Source organism: Erythrolamprus reginae, chromosome 2 (assembly GCF_031021105.1).
Source record: "Erythrolamprus reginae isolate rEryReg1 chromosome 2, rEryReg1.hap1, whole genome shotgun sequence".
Classification (NCBI taxonomy): Eukaryota; Metazoa; Chordata; class Lepidosauria; order Squamata; family Dipsadidae; genus Erythrolamprus; species Erythrolamprus reginae.
The window spans coordinates 72,278,059-72,284,194 of NC_091951.1; the positions used below are offsets into that span (position 1 = coordinate 72,278,059).

The 6,136-nt window shown below is 41.2% G+C and overlaps 1 pseudogene; it reads right to left on the reverse strand.

Annotated features, from left to right (window-relative positions):
* Positions 1 to 2,055: 2,055 nt before the first annotated feature.
* LOC139163300 (U2 spliceosomal RNA) lies at positions 2,056 to 2,157 on the reverse strand (annotated as a pseudogene).
* Between the last annotated feature and the right edge of the window lie 3,979 nt (positions 2,158 to 6,136).

Consider the following 6,136-nt stretch of genomic DNA (forward strand, 5'->3'; position numbering starts at 1 on the left):
AGAATAGACATGTAAATAATAGATAAATGAGCACTGTTATGTATAAAATATGGAAACTTGTTAAATGGAAAAAAATACAATAAAATATGTTCTTTGGGAAAGAATGTGATAAAAGAAGAAAGGTTTATTAAATTTGCGCTGTTTCTCCTCCAGCTGCCCCTCTGACTTTTTTCCTCTTTATAAAAAGGGTTGACTATTCCAACTTGATGTACAAACTGTTTGCAGTCCTCAGTCTGCTTTTCAGAATGTTTTGCACATGTGCAGAGGGTAAAAGAATCCAAATTGTGGCATCTGAGAGGATGGGTGAAGCCTCGTGCTGCCTTCGTGACTGGTTCTCTGACGACCGACAGGCATGAGCGAACCGGGCGCATTTTCAAGACCATCTTAAAAATGAAAGAATAATTCTATGTACAATGGACAAATTGTTTGGCAAAAACTAACCATTGCATCCAGAGGTTTCTTTTGGAGTAAAATTGTGACTTTTCTGTTAGGGCTTGATAATTATTACTAATCTGCAAAAAGTTTCCCTTCCTTTCCCTTCTTCTTTCCTTCCTACCTTTCTTTCCTCTCCTCCCCTCTTACTCTCCCTTTCCACCAGTAACTGTACATGGAAAATTGCACAATGGAAGGAGCAGAAGTGAACAAGGAGGAAAATGTCCTCATTTGCCCGAGAAAAATAATTATACAGAATTAAAAGAATAATTTTTAAGCCCCTTCTAGAATTGGCTTTGTAGAACATTCTTTTCATATATTTATTCGGCTTTGTCCAGGAGTTTGTTTCATGTACTTCACAAACACTGCAATAAAGCTCATTTATTCTTGCCTGTCATATCAATGCTATTTTCTACTTCTCCTTAAAGCTGAAGTATAGTGTATCTCTTTAAGCAGCGGACTTTGTTGGCTTTGTTTGGTTTTGTTGTCTTTACAGATTATTCACAATCCCAAATAATCTGACCAAAATAGAGTCTTCACTAAGCAGATCAAGCAAACCTCTTAAAGGATTCTGCTTGTAACAGTATCAGATTATCTAGCTTCATGATGTAGAAGAGGATTAGAAATACTTTAGAATCCTAAATGTAGAAATGCCAGCCACTGAGCCATATATACAGTAGTCCCTCACCTATCGCTGGTGTTATGTTCCAGACCTGGCCGCGATAGGTGAAATCCGCGATGGGGAATTTATCGACTGATAGTACTTATTTAAGTATTTATATTGTAATTGTTTGGTAAGTTTTCATTGTTTTAAGTGTTTATAAACCCTTCCCACACAGTATTTATTTTAGATACAGTATTTAAATACAGTATTTACAATTTTAGATATTTTTTTTTTTAAAAAAACCTGCCGATCGAGTTCGGCGGGCTGTTTAAATCTGCCGATCGACTTCCTCAGAAACCCGCGATGAAGTGAAGCCGCAGTAGGTTAAGCGCGGTATAGCGAGGGACTACTGTAGCATATGAAAAAGTCTAATGCTAATTTTTGAGTGACAAGGTGAGGAAAAAAAGATACAGTTCAAATAAACCACAAATACAGTATTTTTCAGAGTAAAAGATACTCCAGACTATAAGATGCACCTAACTTTTTTGGGGGGAGGAAAACAAGAAAAAAAATCTGCCTCTGCCTCCCAGCAATTTGCCTCCTTGCAGCACACCACAGACTGTTTCAGTTTCAGTTTCATCACAGCCTGATTAGCACAAGCAGCTGATTGTCAGTTGAATCCGATGAGCAACTGTTTCAGGCTGCAGGGATTGCCATAGTTTATTGCAGCCACTGCTTCCCACATTTTTTGCCTCCGCATGCCCCATTTTCCACCCATTCCAGGTGGCAGGGGTCAGAATGGGTGAAAAATAGGGCGGGCAAAGGCCGAAAATGAGGTGCACAGAGGCGGCAATAGGCAATGGCAATTCCTGATGCCGGAAATATCTACGGTCAGGAGGCCGATCCAATCAGCTGTCTTTGCTAATCAGGCTGTGCTGAAGCTGAAACTGAAACAGGCTGTTCGCTGTTTGCTGAAAGGAGGCAAATTGCTGGGAGGCAGAGACCAAAGAGGGGGGGCCAGTGGGTGGGTGGGACTACATGCAGAGTATAAGAAGCACTCTTTTTAAACTGATAAGAACAGATATTACACTTGATCTTAGCCAAAAGGCCGAGAAGGCTATCCAACACTAATGACAATAAAACAGAAACCAACTGAAAATTCCTTACTTGGCACCAAAGGAAAAGCAAATACAACAACAACAAAAAAACATAGACCAAATACAAACTAGATGTTCTGTCTGAGTTAATTCCTCTGATATCTGTTGTGATTCCGTCTGAGGCCCCTCAGGGAACGGCTGATCCTCTGCCGGCTTCCTGCTCAGAGGGGGAGGATGAAGAACAGGAGGTTCAGGCAGACGGGGAGGAGGAATCTCAGGCTGAGGGAGAGGGAGGACAGCCAGAGTCCCCCGAGAGGGAGCTCTCCCCAGCAAGCAGCCTGGATTCCTTAGATGAAAATGCACAAGCAATCATAGATCTCCGGCAGAGAAGAGCAACACAACGAAGGGGACAATTAGCCAGGTACTTTCAGCACTAAAGAGGCAACAGCTGGGTTTGGGTGTGGTGCTCTCTGGAAAGGCTGAAAAGGCAGACCCACCCTTCCTGGCTTGTGGAGTATTATCTTTGGGAGTCCTGGGACCTGGCTGTGATCTTTGGCGTCTTGGAATTCTGGTTTGTGACTTTGAATACTGAAACCTTGGGGGGAAAAGGTGTGGGTCTTATTCTCTACAGTGGTGGGTGTGCCAGCAAGAAGTCTGCTGTATTGTCTGGCCATCAGGACTCTGCTGTGAAGCCTCATAGCCTGCCTGTTGGGAAGAACAGGTTTTTCTCTGTGTTTATTTTTCAAACTATAAAGTGCTTTTGCTTTTACCAGCGTGTCTGGCTGCTTTTCCCAGTTGGTGTTGAAGTCTGGGGGCACCCAGACAGAACAGATATCTATCTATAATCTACTAACAATGTAACATGCAACCATCCTCAATATACACACCCACAGCCACAACATTATAATGTAAAAATATGTCGTTAAACTACATACGCCTGTTATATCGCAGGTACCACCCCTTTCCCTTTCCCCACCCAAATCCTATCTTATCTTATCTAACCATACTAATATATTGCAAAGTAAATCTATAGATACGAAACCATAAAACGTTAAATATTAAGTATAAGATGAAAATGTACAGTTAAATGTTTAAAACTGATACATAATAAGTTATATATCTTACACTGAAACATGTCTATTGTTCTGTATCGCCCTTACTTTTTGTATCCCTATTTCCCCCCTTTTTTTTCTTTTTCTTCTTCTCTTAAAAAATCAATAAACTATATTTTTAAAATTAAAAATTAAAAAAAAATTAAAAAGAAGCACTCTTTTTTGGGGGGGGGAGGAGGAAGTGTGCCTAATATTCCAAAAAAATATGGTATACACATATTAAAAAAGGAACTTAGCCAAGGTAAAATGGCGATCCTGTTAATAAATACTGTACATGTCTTCATTGGATGGAATAGTGCATGCCCCCGAAATGCAGATGTGTTATTTTGGAAACGTTTTTGGATCCAATAGATCAGTGTGTTCTTTTTCTCTTGCCCTTCAGCAGCTCTATTGAAAAGCACTGACCTATCAGGATTGGCGGCTATTAGCAATAACATAATATCCAATTTATTGTTACTTATTAGTTTCTGTTTGCTAGGCAAGCTAATTCTGTGCCCACCCCAGAGCTGCAAAAATGTTTGCTTCCAATGATGCTTTTTCTCTTATCTATGTGTGGATGGAGTGAACCTATAATAAAAATCAAGATTTATTAGCCTTTTCCTGGGGTCCCCAAGGCTCGAGAGAGAAGATTAGTTGAGTTACCACATCAGACAGTCAATGTTCTAGCAACAGTCATAAAACTTCCATTAGATGCTGGTGGGAGGAGGGACTGGAAAGATAGATATTTCCTCCTATAACCGCTGCAAAGGCCTGAAGTCAAAACCAGAGATATTGGCTCACTTCACGCTGCTTTGATTTTGCTGTGTATGAAATAAATAATGTAGAATTAAAGTGAATCCCAATAAAAAAAGAGAGTAGAAAATATGTCCAAGATATTGACGATCCTATTTCTCAAATGGCAGATTATTGAACCTTGTAGAGTTTCTTGCACACGCACAAAAAAGAAAAACAAGGTGTTGTCTTTTTCTTTTTAATAAATGCACACAATGGATGTTTTCAGGAGGGGAATTTAATATGTTATTTATAAGGTTTATTATCTAAACAGCTGAGCCTTTGCAATGAGATACGTATCTTCCTAATAATGTCACAAATTGCCGGGCTCCCTGTTGAGCTGATTTCAAGGATACAGGATCAGTGCTATTAATAATGATTTGATGGATCAGAATTCATCTACATTCAGAGAGGGAGGAATGAACAATATACATTAGTAGAGATTTTAATGGGCATGTCACCTATTCTGCCCAAGCAGGGCAAAATAGATGGCATTAACCATATTAATTAGTAATGATTTTGTGGGTGTGAGAAGTACCATGTACAGTGTGTATAATTTCATGTTTAGAAACAATAAGTCAGTTTTGGTTGATTTTAGCTTCAAGATTTAAAAATAATGAACAATGAGGCAACTATCTAATTTGAATTGTACATTTCAGATTCAAGGAAGGCATTATTCAATAAAGCTTTGTGATTTAAAGGTAAATTGATTCGATTCCCAAATGTTTTTGAGATTCAAGATCTAATTCAGAAAAAGATGAAGTCAACTGGATACGTTGGGTAAATATAAAAGGCCAGATATGGCTTCTTTGTTATTTTTTCATTTATAGAACATGATGACATACTGAATATTGATATCATTATAACAAAACGGCGAGGAAGACCCAGGAGTAGCACGATAGACAGAATGGGAGACGCACATCTCCACTCACCTGCAGGGGGGGGAGAGTTTGTGAGGCATTTGTGAGATGAAGTTACGGGCCGGGAACGGAACTACGGTGACGGAATCCCGGCTTTGGGGTTTCTGAAGGGAGGTTCAGAGAAGCGGGGAGCTGCCGACTTGGCTTGTGGGCGCCGAGGGGAGGGGACTCTGGACCCCGAGTCAGACATCCCCCTCAAGCATTTTGTCACCCGTTGGGCAAGGAGGGAGGGAAGCAGGTGCAGCCGGGCCGGCTTCAGAGGGTCCTGGTGGGCAGCAGTTGCAATTCAACTGGCCTTGTCTGAAGCCGAAGCACCAGGATTCTCCTTTGCCGCCATCGCCAAAAACTTTCAAGGAGGGTGGAAGCCCCACCAGCTGATAAGCTGCCAGGCAGCTTCCCATGCATGTCGATCCACCAAGGAGGCTCCCCCGGGCAGCCTCCGCTATCTTCCCTCCCTCCTCCATCCGCACCCAAACAAGGATCCAAATGCCGGTGGTAATAAGGCAAAAGGGGTGAGTTTTCTGATTGAACGTATTATTCGCTTATACATTGATTCCTATGGGAAAAATTGCTTCTTCTTACAAACTTTTCTACTTACAAACCTGGTCACGGAATGAATTAATTTCGTAAGAAGAGGTGCCACTGTATATTAAATTAAATTAATAAATGAATATTGGACTAGAGATCAGATTTTCCATTACTACAGTGCAGTGTTTCTCAACCCTCATAGCTTTAAGACGTGTGGACTTCAACTCCCAGAATTCCTCATGCTGACTGGGAGAATTCTGGAAGTTGGTCCACACATCTCAAAGGGGCAATGGTTGAATAACACTGCTATGGTGGCCTAGCTGAGCATGGATGCTCCATCTTTTGACTAACTTACTAAAGGGGAAAATGTGCATGACTACCAAAAGGATTTTATCAGCAAAGCAGCTTCTCCTCCTGGTGGGAAATTGGCTTCTGGTAGGCCTGTGGGAAATTGTTACCTTGTTTTAATGAAGCATGTTGTCCTCTTTTAAAGTTACTGCGCTAACCAGATACTGTACTAACTTTGGCATCAATCCCAGGAATTGTCAGCCAGTGAAGCGCCTAGGGCCAGCAGAAGGTTGCCCTAAGTGCAGGGGGGTGAACCAATCCATGTCAAAGATGCAGTAATGCAGTATGCAAATGGTGTTACAGAGCCATGGTGGTGCAGTGGTT